Source organism: Oncorhynchus mykiss, chromosome 12 (assembly GCF_057628025.1).
Source record: "Oncorhynchus mykiss isolate SJ-2025 chromosome 12, ASM5762802v1, whole genome shotgun sequence".
NCBI lineage: Eukaryota > Metazoa > Chordata > Actinopteri > Salmoniformes > Salmonidae > Oncorhynchus > Oncorhynchus mykiss.
This window is the reverse complement of record NC_143033.1, coordinates 102,252-116,154: the sequence shown is the minus strand read 5'-3', so window position 1 is coordinate 116,154 and position 13,903 is coordinate 102,252. Positions and strand designations below refer to the sequence as shown.

General features: G+C 45.3%; 1 long non-coding RNA gene across 1 annotated transcript; it reads left to right on the top strand.

Moving 5' to 3' along the window:
* The first annotated feature begins 7,346 nt into the window (after positions 1–7,346).
* Positions 7,347–13,094, top strand: LOC149979050 (uncharacterized). The gene is made up of 2 exons (XR_016484786.1): positions 7,347–7,504; positions 12,027–13,094. It is a non-coding gene; the product is annotated as an uncharacterized LOC149979050 (long non-coding RNA).
* The last annotated feature ends 809 nt before the right edge of the window (positions 13,095–13,903 follow it).

Here is a 13,903-nt window from a genome sequence, read left to right as displayed (position 1 = left end):
ATCGATGGCTCTGAACAAACTTTATTTAACTCTTTGCAAACTGGAAACCATTTATCCGGAGGCTGCATTCATTGTAGCTGGGGATTTTAACAAGGCTAATCTGAAATCAAGCTAAATTTTATCGGCATATCGATTGCGCAACCAGGGGTGGAAAGACCTTGGACCATTGTTACTCTAACTTCCGCGACGCATATAAGGCTCTGCCCCGCCCCCCTTTCGGAAAAGCTGACCACGACTCCATTTTGTTGATCCCTGCCTACAGACAGAAACTAAAACAAGAGGCTCCCACGCTGAGGTCTGTCCAACGCTGGTCCGACCAAGCTGACTCCACACTCCAAGACTGCTTCCATCACGTGGACTGGGATATGTTTCGTATTGCGTCAGATAACAATATTGACGAATACACTGATTCGGTGTGCAAGTTCATTAGAATGTGCGTTGAAGATGTCGTTCCCATAGCAACGATTAAAACATTCCCTAACCAGAAACCGTGGATTGATGGCAGCATTCGCGTGAAACTGAAAGCGCGAACCACTGCTTTTAATCAGGGCAAGGTGTCTGGTAACATGACCGAATACAAACAGTGCAGCTATTCCCTCCGCAAGGCTATCAAACAAGCTAAGCGTCAGTACAGAGACAAAGAAGAATCTCAATTCAACGGCTCAGACACAAGAGGCATGTGGCAGGGTCTACAGTCAATCACGGACTACAGGAAGAAATCCAGCCCAGTCACGGACCAGGATGTTTTGCTCCCAGGCAGACTAAATAACTTTTTTGCCCGCTTTGAGGACAATACAGTGCCACTGACAAGGCCTGCAACGAAAACATGCGGTCTCTCCTTCACTGCAGCCGAGGTGAGTAAGACATTTAAACGTGTTAACCCTCGCAAGGCTGCAGGCCCAGATGGCATCCCCAGCCGCGCCCTCAGAGCATGCGCAGACCAGCTGGCCGGTGTGTTTACGGACATATTCAATCAATCCCTATACCAGTCTGCTGTTCCCACATGCTTCAAGAGGGCCACCATTGTTCCTGTTCCCAAGAAAGCTAAGGTAACTGAGCTAAACGACTACCGCCCCGTAGCACTCACTTCCGTCATCATGAAGTGCTTTGAGAGACTAGTCAAGGACCATATCACCTCCACCCTACCTGACACCCTAGACCCACTCCAATTTGCTTACCGCCCAAATAGGTCCACAGACGATGCAATCTCAACCACACTGCACACTGCCCTAACCCATCTGGACAAGAGGAATACCTATGTGAGAATGCTGTTCATCGACCACAGCTCGGCATTCAACACCATAGTACCCTCCAAGCTCGTCATCAAGCTCGAGACCCTGGGTCTCGACCCCGCCCTGTGCAACTGGGTACTGGACTTCCTGACGGGCCGCCCCCAGGTGGTGAGGGTAGGCAACAACATCTCCTGCCCGCTGATCCTCAACACTGGGGCCCCACAAGGGTGCGTTCTGAGCCCTCTCCTGTACTCCCTGTTCACCCATGACTGCGTGGCCACGCACACCTCCAACTCAATCATCAAGTTTGCGGACGACACAACAGTGGTAGGCTTGATTACCAACAACGACGAGACGGCCTACAGGGAGGAGGTGAGGGCCCTCGGAGTGTGGTGTCAGGAAAATAACCTCACACTCAACGTCAACAAAACTAAGGAGATGATTGTGGACTTCAGGAAACAGCAGAGGGAACACCCCCCTATCCACATCGATGGAACAGTAGTGGAGCGGGTAGCAAGTTTTAAGTTCCTCGGCATACACATCACAGACAAACTGAATTGGTCCACTCACACAGACAGCATCGTGAAGAAGGCGCAGCAGCGCCTCTTCAACCTCAGGAGGCTGAAGAAATTCGGCTTGTCACCAAAAGCACTCACAAACTTCTACAGATGCACAATCGAGAGCATCCTGGCAGGCTGTATCACCGCCTGGTACGGCAACTGCTCCGCCCTCAACCGTACGGCTCTCCAGAGGGTAGTGAGGTCTGCACAACGCATCCCCGGGGGCAAACTACCTGCCCTCCAGGACAGCTACACCACCCGATGTTACAGGAAGGCCATAAAGATCATCAAGGACATCAACCATCCGAGCCACTGCCTGTTCACCCCGGTATCATCCAGAAGGCGAGGTCAGTACAGGTGCATCAAAGCTGGGACCGAGAGACTGAAAAACAGCTTCTATCTCAAGGCCATCAGACTGTTAAACAGCAACCACTAACATTGAGTGGCTGCTGCCAACACACTGACACTGACACTGACTCAACTCCAGCCACTTTAATAATGGGAATTGATGGGAAATGATGTAAATATATCACTAGCCACTTTAAACAATGCTACCTTATATAATGTTACTTACCCTACATTATTAATCTCATATGCATACGTATATACTGTACTCTATATCATTGACTGCATCCTTATGTAATACATGTATCACTAGCCACTTTAACTATGCCACTTTGTTTACATACTCATCTCATATGTATATACTGTACTCGATATCATCTACTGTATCTTTCCTATGCTGCTCTGTACCATTACTCATTCATATATCCTTATGTACATATTCTTTATCCCCTTACACTGTGTATAAGACAGTAGTTTTGGAATTGTTAGTTAGATTACCTGTTGGTTATTACTGCATTGTCGGAACTAGAAGCACAAGCATTTCGCTACACTCGCATTAACATCTGCTAACCATGTGTATGTGACAAATAAAATTTGATTTGATTTGGAGGGATGGAGAGAGAAGGAGCGATGAGAGAGAGGAGGGATGGAGAGACATGAGGAGGGATGGAGAGAAATAGACAGAGGGATGGCGAGAGAGAAGAGATGAGAGAGAAGAAGGGATGGAGAGAGGAGGGATGAGAGTGAGAAGGCGGGATGGAGAGATAGAGGGATGAAAGAGAGAAGGAGGGATGGAGAGAGAGAAGGAGGGATGAGAGGGAAGAAAGGATGAGAGAGAGAAGGAGGGATGGAGAGAGAGAAGGATGAGAGAGATAGAGGGAGGGGTGAAAGAGAGAAGGGATGAGTGAGAGAAGGAGGGATGGATAGATAGAGGTGTATTATATGTTGATCAACAGATTAGTGATCATATCGTTGCTACCCATCATTCAACCTCCCTGTTTGATGACAGAACACTGCCGCCTCCCACATCAATTTTCCCAGTCGGCCCCCAGGCAGGGGCATCAATAACACCGGCCAGCCGAGAGGAGGGAGAGGGATGAGGAGAGAAGGATACCACATCGTACCACACAGCACTCTGCCCTGGGGCCCTTGCCCCCTCCTCCCCCCTTCAACCCCCCATACAACCCCTGCACCATTAAAGCTCCCCATTCCTCATCCCCCCGACACAAGACCACTTTCAGCCCCGAACCCACACTCCATCCCAGGCAAATCAAAATCAAATCACATTTATTTGTCACATTCTTCATAAACAACAGATGTAGACTAACATTGAAATGCTTACTTACTGGTCCTTTTCCAATAATCTAGAGTTAAAAATAAATATATATTATTTTAGATAAATACAAATAGTGACATGAGGAATAAATACACAGTGAATGACGGATAACAATAACTAGTAAAAATAACATGTCTATATACAGGGCGTACCAGTACCGAGTCAGGGGTACCAGCTAATAACGTGGCTATATAGAGGGAACACGAGTAGCAAGTCAGGTTAGAGCGTTGGGCCAGTAAACGGGAGGTTGCTGGATCGAATCCCCTGACAATGTAAAAATCTGTCGTTCTGCCCCTGAGCAAGGCAGTTAACTCACTGTTCCCCGTGCGTTGAAGACGTGGATGTTGATTAAGGCAGCCCCCTGCACCTCTCTTATTCAGAGGGGTTGAGTTAAATGATGAAGACACATTTCATTTGAATGCATTCAGTTGAACAACTGACTAGGTTTCCCCCTTTCCTAATAACATGGCTATATACAGGGACTAGCAGTACTGAGTCAGGGGTCCCAGGTAATAACATGGCTATAGACAGGGAGTATCAGTACTGAGTCAGGGGTACCAGGTAATAACATGTCTATATACAGGGAGTACCGTACTGAGTTAATATGCAGGGGTATGAGGAAATAACATTGCTATGTACAGGGAGTACCAGTGCTGAGTCAAGGTGCAGGGGTATCAGGTAAAAAGCAATTTCTTACAATCAAAGGCTGACTGCATTACCAAGAGATTTCTCTTCGATTAAAATCACAGCTGTGTATATCCCCCCAAGCAGACACCTCGACGGCCCTGAAAGAACTTCATTGGACTATGTAAACTTGAAACCACATATCCTGAGGCTGCATTCATTGTAGCTGGGGATTTTAACAAGGCTAATCTGAAAACAAGGTTGGCAAAACCCTGGATCATTGTTATTCTAACGTCCGCAATGCATATAAAGCCCTCCACCGCCCTCCTTTCGGAAAATCTGACCACCACTCCATTTTGTTGCTCCCAGCATATAGACAGAAACTAAAACAGGAAGCCCAAGTGGTCTGTTCAACGCTGGTCCGACCAATCGGATTCCACGCTTCAAGATTGCGTCGATCACGTGGACTGGGATATGTCCCGTATAGCATTTGACAATAACATTGGTGAATACGCTGATTGGGTGAGCGAGTTTATTAGCAAGTGCATCGGTGATGTTGTACCCACAGCGTCTATTAAAACATTCCCCAACCAGAAACCGTGGATTGATGACAGCATTCGTGCAAAACTGAAAGTGCGAACCACTGCTTTTAATCATGGCAAAGCGACCGGAAACATGACCGAATACAAACAGAGTAGCTATTCCCTCCGCAAGGCAATCAAACAAGCTAAGCGTCAGTATAGACAGACACAAGAGGTATGTGGCAGGGTCTACAGTCAATCACGGATTACAAAAAGAAAACCAGCCCCGTCACGGACACTGATGTCTTGCTCCCTGACCAACTAAACAACTCCTTTGCTCGCTTTGAGGACAATACAGTGTGCCACTGACACAGCCTGCTACCAAAACCTGCTGACTCTCCTTCACTGCAGCCAACATGAGTAAAACATTTAAACGTCTTAACCCTCGCAAGGCTGCCGGCCCAGACGGCATCCCCAGCCAATTCCTCAGAGCATGCGCAGACCAGCTGGCTGGTGTGTTTACAGACATATTCAATCAATCCCAATCCCAGTCTGCTGTTACCACATGCTTCAAGAGCATGACCAAATTATGAAAGACAAGCATTGTAATTTTAAATTATGTAAAATTAGTGTGGAAGAGGCGAGAAAAGTTTTGTTGTCTATCAACAATGACAAGCCACCGGGGTCTGACAATCTGGATGAAATATTTCTGAGGATAATAGCGGACAACGTTGCCATTCCTATTTGCCACTTCTTCAGTTTAAGCCTACTAGAATGTGTGTGCCCCCAGGCTTGGAGTGAAGCAAGAGTCATTCCGCTACCTAAGAATAGTATAGCCCACCATAGTGGCTCAAATAGCTGACCAATCAGCCTGTTACCAACCCTTAGTAATCTTTTAGAAAAATATAGTTTTTGACCAGATACAATGCTATTTTACAGTAAACAAATTGACAACAAACTTCCAGCATACTTATAGAGAAGGACATTCAACGAGCACAGCACTTACCCAAATGACTGACGATTGGCTGAGAGAAATTGATGAGAAAAATATTTTGGGGGCTGTTTTGTTAGACTTCAGTGTAGCCTTTGACATTATTGATCATAGTTTGCTGCTGGCAAAATGTACAGTGCCTTGCGAATTTTTTGCACGCCCAATGTTTCAGTTTTTGATTAAACACCCAATGTTTCAGTTTTTGTTAAAAAAAGTTTGAAATATCCAATAAATGTCATTCCACTTCATGATTGTGTCCCACTTGTTGTTGATTCTTCACAAAAAAAAATACAGTTTTATATCTTTATGTTTGAAGCCTGAAATGTGGCAAAAGGTCACAAAGTTCAAGGGGGCCGAATACTTTCGCAAGGCACTGTATGTCTATGATAAGGTGTTGCTCTACCTTCTTAACAACACTGTCAACAAGGCAGGTCCTACAGGCCCTAGTTTTGTCGCACCTGGACTACTGTTCAGTCGTGGGGTCAGGTGCCACCAAAAAGGACTTTGGAAAATATAATTCTTTTCAGAACAGGGCAGCACGGCTGGCTGTTGGATGTACACCGAGAGCTAATATTAATCATATGCATGTCAATCTCTCCTGGCTCAAAGTGGAGGATAGATTGACTTCATCACTGCTTGTATTTATGAGAGGTTGTGTGTTGTATGCACCTCTGTTATAATTATTTAGGGCTAGACGTCCCGTCTGTGGGACTAAACTATATTTATAACTATAATATAAGTATGTTCAATAGAAATGTAAAATTAGCAAGTGTACGTCCTCTTCGTCGAGCGCCCCACAAACTGATTTCCAACTGTGACTCCCAGTACCAAAACTCAAAATTCTTCCTTGTTTTGGAAGAAACAAACCTGAAACCTTGAACAAAGACTGTTGACATCTAGTAGAAGCCATAGGAATTGCAATCTGGGAGTTGGAATTGCATAGGACCCATATTTTTGAGCATGGTGTCTCAAAAATACATTTGTTGGTTTTTCTTTGGATTTTCTCCTACTACTCCTACTACTCCTACTCCTATTTTTCCTATTTTGTTGCCTTACAACCTGGAATTAAAATACATTTTTTAGGGGTTTGTATCATTAGATAAACATAACATGCCTATCATTTTGAAAATGCAAAATATGTTTTATTTAGAAACAAGCAAGAAATAAGACCAAAAAACAGAATACTTGAGTGTGCATAACTATTCACCCCCCTGCCACCCCCACCCCAAAGTCAATACTTTGTAGAGCCACCTTTTGCAGCAATTACAGGTGCAAGTCTCTTGGGGTATGTCTCTATAAGCTTGGCACATCTAGTGTTATATAAGTATTCATACACATAGCTCATATAAACAAAGACATTCCGTCGTAAGAACACATACACCCAGCCACAAGACTGACCCCCTCTATTGGTCGGATGCTCAGGATAAGGCTCTGCTGTGCACCAATGGGGCTTCTGCTCTGGCTAGAGCAAGGCCCGCCTCCAACCCTCCGACCAGTCAAGAAGACCGAAACGACAAGACTCCACCTACTTTATTCTATGTATAAAAATGAATGTAACCGTTGTATAGGCTCTCTTTTTCACCTGGCTCCTTGCCGAGTTATGTGAACTAGGTCCGTGCACGTAAAACTGCGGGACAAGATATCTCAGACTCATTAAAACTGTCTTTTGTTACAACTGAAATCCACTCTGTCCAGCGTCCGTGATTTGGTCTCAACTCTCCAGAATCTGAACACTAACAGAACTTGGTAGCAGAGTTTGGTTATTCTTGAATTCGATCTATTATAAGTTAGTGTGAGAGGACGAGACTGATCACGGCTAAAAAATCAGACGGAAGAGTGACTTCCCCAGCCATTCATCTTGCCTCAGGAAATCTGATCGGAGCGCTCTATATAAGGTGAGCAGAGCCCGTTATATCGAAATCTCCATATTGTATTATAGCCTAAACCAAATTTTGATCAGAAAGTACTGGGCGTGAGTATGAATCGGTGCCCAAATTTTTACATAAGAACCTAAGACATTGATCGGGGAGATCTTGTTTTGCTCGTTTTTATTTTTTATTTGTATTTTTATTTTTTATCAATTGGCCTATTATTAGAAGTGTAGTATGCATGTAAAAGATCCTATTAAATAAGTGCTTACTGTTTAATTGGTTGTGTTTTAGAAGTGTAGTATGCATGTAAAAGATCCTATTGAATAAGTTCTAAACTGTTTAATTGGTTGTGTTTAGAGGTGTAGTTAATTAATAGATCGACTGAATCTGCATGTAAAAGATCCTATTGAATAAGTTGTAAACTGTTTAATTGGTTATGTTAGAGGTGTAGTCGAATAGATATAGGATATGTAAGTTTGGCCTTCCACAAGACAGAGATCGGGAATGATGTGGCTATTGCACATCAAACAATAAACATAATATGAACCAGAGTTGACATTCCATGATTTGGAGATGGGGGAAATTAAATTGAAAGAAACGTTTGTCGCGGAGTAGGTTGGGATACGTAACTGGGCTATTAGGCACACGTGCTGGTAGACAAAGCCACCTTAGTATCGAATGGCCGTGCAACTTTGATTGACAGCAGCCGGGCTGGAATACTGATTTTCGCTTTTTTTCATTTCTGTTGATATTGCCTAAAGTTTAAAATTATTCTGACAATTGCTATAGAATCGCTGGAATTTACTGATATAAGTTCATAAAGGAACTTACTGAATTGTTTCTAGAAAGTATTTAAATAAGCCGCCGAGCTTAGTACAGACTTTGTTTGACAGACGCTAAAAGCTACACACTGATTTTTGGGTTTTTCTATTCTATCCATATTTCCTAAAGATATAGAATTATTCTGACAATTGCTATAGAATCGCTCGAATTTACTGATATAAGTTCATAAAGGAATTTACCGAATGGTTTACAGAAAGTATTTAAATAATTCACTGAACAACTCTGAGTTGTCTAGAAATTCTATCTATATTTCCTAAAGAGCTAGAATTACTCTGAAAATTGTTATAGAACCGCATATATTCACTGATATATTGTTCCAAAAGGAAATCGCCGAATCATTTCTAGAAAATACCTAAACGAATCGCTGAACAAATTCAAATAAAATACCGGAGAAATACACACGTGGCGGGCGTCACATACTGATAACCCCCTTTGTATGTGAGGGTGGGGGTGGAAGAGATAAGCCATTGCCAGTACAGCAGCACATCCCTGGTCTCGACCAGGGACAGGCTAAGCATACAATGATAGAAATAAACACCACATAGTAAGGATTGAATATACCTAAATAACGCATTATACACATTATCAGACGAACTAGATAAAATGTCTGCAGCTACCACGCCCAAACTAAAATTCAATGAATATTTAGATCAGAGTATGATTGATAGAGCGGGAGGTAAAGAACAGTATGGGAAAGTGGAGAAAGTGTGGAAAGGATTACGGATAAGATGGACACAAGCAGGTTATTTTAGCGGAGGACCACCTACAGGGGGGAAACTCCAAGATATGCAGACAGAATTAGAGGATGCAGTAGAGCATGCAAAAGCGAGTGAGGCGGAGAGAAACAAGATACACAGGTTCAAAAAAGTAGGTACAAGAGAGAGAGAGAGAGCGGAGGGGGAGCTCAAGATAGGTACATGGGCCATACAGGAGAGTAGGAGGGTACTACCAAAAAACACACCAGACATGATGTGCGTGGCTATTGTGGCGTCGGGGGATGTTAAAGCTCTGCCTGAGAACTTGCCCACGGCTCCCCCTGTGGCCGTTTCTCCCTCACTATATCCACAATTGACAATGGAGGCAGTTCAGCCCCCGCCATACTCAAAGGGACAAAATCACCGGAGCCCGTCACACAACCCATTCCTGCCCAGGGCACCTCCCACAATACAGGCTCCAGTTCTGAGAATAGACCAAGGGGAGTTAAAAGGGGAAATTACCCTGGGGATAATGGCTGGCCATATGGTATGTGAACAGTTCGAAACTGGGATTCCAGGAGCAGGAGACCTCCCCCAGGAACGGAGGCCGCAATGCTCCTCTGTGAACTCTCTCACCTCTGAAACCAGAGGACACCTACAAACAAGATTAGATTCAAACCACTTCTATCAGACGGATAGGGAGGACTGTCATCAGAACATGGATATCGAAAACGAAGAAGAAATTGACATGGTGCTCACCCCAGCTCCGATGGGAGCTCCAAACGTGACTAAGATGCAGGAGCTGCTGAAATCATCAATAGCTAATAATAATAGCTAATAGCTAACCAAGATAACAACAGAGAGGGAGCCTACCGTGTGGAAGGCATAATGAGAGGAACAGTAACCAAAGTTACCGAATCAATGGGGTCCGAAACACTCCGTCGGTCCTCCAGAATTGCTGATAGAAGAGAGCGAGAGCAGGAGATGGCAGGACAGTACCCCCTGCGACCGACACCAGGTGATGCACACACTGTGGAGTACCAGCCCTGGAAAATGACTGATTTAACAACACTGATGGGACAGATGCCTAGCCTACATGGAGGAGCTTCAGCGTGGCTACTTCAACTGCAGACACTTACGTCAGGCCTGCAACTCTGCCTAGGAGACATGAAAGCACTTCTAGCAAGAGCCACCGACCACGGAACCATGGAGGCCCTCATGACAGCAGCTGACCTTGGATGGCGGGCCCCAACACTGCCCATAGACCACTTCCGTACCAGATTATGGGAAGTTCTACGGAGAGCATACCCTACAGAAAGAAACCATGCCACCTTATCCTCCTTTACAATCAACCCAGGTGAGCAACCTGCAGCATACCTGGACAGGGCTAAGACCACATGGAGATCGGTCCACGAAGAACCATTCGATCACACTGATACCACACTCAGCATGTGGAAGGAAATGGTGGTCAACGGATGTCCTGGAGATGTTAAAACCAAACTCAGAGGAACGGTAGGGTTGATTGCACTTCCTCTGACCCAATTCAACACTCATGTGCACCACCATGTGACCCAGCACAACAAGGAAAGAGGGGGTGCTGAGAGCCAGGTGCAGTCCCTCCAGGTACAACTCCTGAAACTCCAATTGAAGGAAGCACAACAAGGAGAAAAACCTAAGAAACAGATGGTGGCGGAAGAAACGAAGGAGACAGGCACCAAAACAGAAATCTCTCAAATAGTGGCCCAGACTATCTCCCAGATGATTCAACAGCAGGCCGGTCCTCAACCAGCCAACCCGGGGCCTTGGTATCCCCCGCAACCACAATTTGCATACCAGCCGCAATGGATACCAGGCCATCCAAGAGGAGGGGTTTGTTTCAACTGTAGAACTCCAGGGCACTACTCACGAGAGTGTCCATACCCACTCACACCACAACAACGCCAGTGGAACTCTACGAGAGGTCCATATGGGAAGGAAAGGGGTGGAAATAGACCTCAACAGTATGAACATCAGCAACCAGGACCCCCACCCATGCATCAGCAACCCGCATACAACCAACCGCAGTTCCAGGGAATGACTGGGAACACCATCCCCTGGCCATAAAAATGCCCACCACCCACGGCAGAAGAAGGAAACAGCAACTCCCAGACGGTTCACATGTCACCCTTCAATCAGCCATCATCCCTCAACCAGCATCGGCCAAATTAGCTGAAATCATCGGATTGACGCAGGTCCTCATCAGAGGAAAAGGAAAGACTGAATATCTATACAGACTCAGCCCATGCCCATGAAGCAGGCCACACTGATGGACCCAGAACTTTTATGAGAAACACATGGCCCCACACACGAAGGCAAACTAAAGACCCTCCAAAAAGGCCTCGCACATCTGGTGGCACCCTCACATAAAAAATATGACTGACTTATTTTATGACGATGATTTATTTTGTGACGAATGCAATGGTTGTGACAGACACAACCCAAAGAAACCATATCGAACACCAATGGGCTCATACGTAATACCTAATGCATGTTTTCAGGATATTAGTATAGACTACACCGACATGGGCCCCGAAAATGTATCTAAAGGCAAACTCTATCTTCTAGTCATAGTAGATAGGTTCTCCAAATGGGTAGAGGCAATACTAACAAAAGGGGAGGATGCTAGGTCAGTCTTTGAGTGGCTACAAACCAAACTAATACCCAGGTATGGCATCCCAAGACAAATCAAATTTGACAAATGGCTTACATTTAACAAACACCTGAGACAGGTGGAAGAAAGATTTGGCATAACCCACAGATTTGGATCTGTGTACAGGCCCCAATCCCAAAATCTGGTGGAACGTCAAACCAAAAGCAAAAGCTAAGATAGCTAAAGTATGTGCCTCATGGGATAATGACTGGTAGAGTCATGCATTGTCCACCAAGGGAGGGAGGTCATATGCCCATCCTTGATGTACAACAAATTGTAATGTCTAATTATGTGAAAAAACTGACGGTTCTCTCTGCAGCACTCTCTACCCAGGTTCACAAGGTCCAGGAGGGGGAGCTGCCGGGGGACACGCCACTACTGAAGGTAAAGGTTGGTGACGGGGTGAGGGTTACAGTCCACAAGAGAAAGTGGCTGGAACCCAGGTGGACTGGACCGTACGAAGTGAAGGAGGTTACTTCACACTCAGTCCAGGTCAAAGGTAAATCAGGCACACCTTGGCACCGCCTTACACATTGCACCCCAGCCCCAATTCCTTCTAGAACACTGACTGAAGTCAGAGCTGATTTGAGCGGCCTAAATTCGATTCCAAATGAAGACTCTCCTTCCTCAGGTGATGCGGCATCAAACTCCGCCTCCCCTGAGAAGGGAACCTCACCCAGTTAGAGGGAAATTTCTCCCTCTCTGGGTGAGGCTGGGGATATCTGGTCCCTTATTTGTGATATTCCTACTGATATTTGGAGTAACCCTAGGACTTTCACATGGTTAATTGAACAACTATTTCACCCTGCCACATCACGTACACCAACCCCTACACATGTCCCTAACTCCTTTCCTGATATCACTCCCTCCAATCACTCCCGTCCCAAACGTAGCACTACACCTACAGACCCACCATGCAAACCAGACAAGGTTAGGAGCACCACCTTATGTATACCCACGATTGCAACCGCCACCTTTCTGCTATAGTTTTCACGTCTAATAGACGTGAAGAGAGGGATTTGTTATATAAGTATTGATACACATAGCTCATATAAACAAAGACATTCCGTCGTAAGAACACATACACCCAGCCACAAGACTGACCCCCTCTATTGGTCGGATGCTCAGGATAAGGCTCTGCTGTGCACCAATGGGGCTTCTGCTCTGGCTAGAGCAAGGCCCGCCTCCAACCCTCCGACCAGTCAAGAAGACCGAAACGACAAGACTCCACCTACTTTATTCTATGTATAAAAATGAATGTAACCGTTGTATAGGCTCTCTTTTTCACCTGGCTCCTTGCCGAGTTATGTGAACTAGGTCCGTGCACGTAAAACTGCGGGACAAGATATCTCAGACTCATTAAAACTGTCTTTTGTTACAACTGAAATCCACTCTGTCCAGCGTCCGTGATTTGGTCTCAACTCTCCAGTATTTGAACACTAACACTAGCCACTGGGATTTGTACACATTCTTCAAGGCTAAACTGCTCCAGCTCCTTCAAGTTGGATGGGCTCCGCTGGTGTACAGTAATCTTTAAGTCACACCACAGATTCTCATTTGGACTGAGGTCTGGGTTTTGACCAGGCCATTCCAAGCCATTTAAATGTTTCCCCATAAACCACTAAAGTGTTGTTTTAGCAGTATGCTCAGGGTCATTGTCTGCTGGAAGGTAAACCTGTCCCAGTCTCAAATCTCTGGAAGACTGAAACAGGTTTCCCTGAAGAATTGCCCTGTATTTAATGCTGTCATTCCTTCAATTTTGACCAGTTTCCCAGTCCCTGCTGATGATAAACATCCCCTCAGCATGATGCTGCCACCACCATGCTTCACTGTGGGGATGGTGTTCTCTGGGTGATGCGAGGTGTTGGGTTTGCACCAGACATAGCGCTTTCCTTGATGGAGAAAAATCTCAATTTTAGTCTCATCTGACCTTCAATATTTTGGCAAACACCAAGCATGTTTGCTTATTTTTTTCTATTAGCAATGTCTTTTTTCTGGCCACTCTCCATAGGGTCCAGCTCTGTGGAGTGTATGGCTTAAAGTGGTCCTATGGACAGATAGTCCAATCTCCACTGTCAATCTTTGCAGCTCCTTCAGGGTTATCTTTGGTCTCTTTGTTGCCTCTCTGATTAATGCCCTCCTTGCCTGGTCCATGAGTTTTGGTGGGTAGACCTCTCATGGCAGGTTTGCTGTGCC